This window comes from Homalodisca vitripennis, chromosome 5, assembly GCF_021130785.1.
Source record: "Homalodisca vitripennis isolate AUS2020 chromosome 5, UT_GWSS_2.1, whole genome shotgun sequence".
In the NCBI taxonomy this organism is placed as follows: domain Eukaryota; kingdom Metazoa; phylum Arthropoda; class Insecta; order Hemiptera; family Cicadellidae; genus Homalodisca; species Homalodisca vitripennis.
The window spans coordinates 162,107,405-162,108,288 of NC_060211.1; positions in this window are offsets into that span (position 1 = coordinate 162,107,405).

The following is an 884-nucleotide window of genomic DNA, read 5'->3' on the forward strand; positions in this document are numbered from 1 at the left end:
AATGTGTAGTGTGCAGTCCTGTAAGCATTGCTGGAGGAGGAAAAAGGAGAAGGTCTAGGACTGCTTGTGTGAAGTGCAAGAGAGGCCTGCATGGGGGGTGTTTGTCAAGTCATTCGTGTTGAACAAAGTGTATCAAGACTGCGTGTAAATATTTTTTTGTAAATATAAGCCTAATTAGAAACTATATAATACTCTTCTATTTATGTTTGTGTTGTGTTGTAACAAGAAAACTATGTAATGTGTTAGCTGCAAAATATCCTCAACAGAGTGATCAACTTGTGAACTTCGACCAGAACCTGTGAAAATTTTGAATATGTGAACTTATATAAATGTTGCTGTAACATCTATACCGTTCAAGGTAGGACATTCAAATTTTGGTTGCATGTTTATAAATAAAAGGTCTTTTTATAAAAAAATAGATTAAGGAGTTAAGTTGAAGTATAATATTAGTTTTACCATGTCAAACTTAAAAAAAATTTTATAAAAAAAACATATTTTATACCAAAATATATTGTTTTAAATATTAATCCATTTCAAGTAAAGTAAAACAAAACAAGAATCATCAGTCTACTACAATAAATAAAAAAGTTACAGAATTTAATGTGCAGCCATGTAAAATACGACATTTTTGCATGGAGTTTCTGGCATAACCTAATAAATAAGAACCGGTTTTTCCACCATATACCTTAAAAAAATCACGGAGTGAAAAGGGTTAAACTGAAATTGAAATTTTTTAACTCTTGTCAAAAGATGTATTAAAGTACTGCTCTCTGTGGAGCCAGTTTTAATGTTTAGCGTCCCTCATTGATTGGTGTTTGGCCCAATTTTATTCCTATTCCTTTCATTATATCTTAAAACGCAGGTGAAAACATTCAAGACATGAG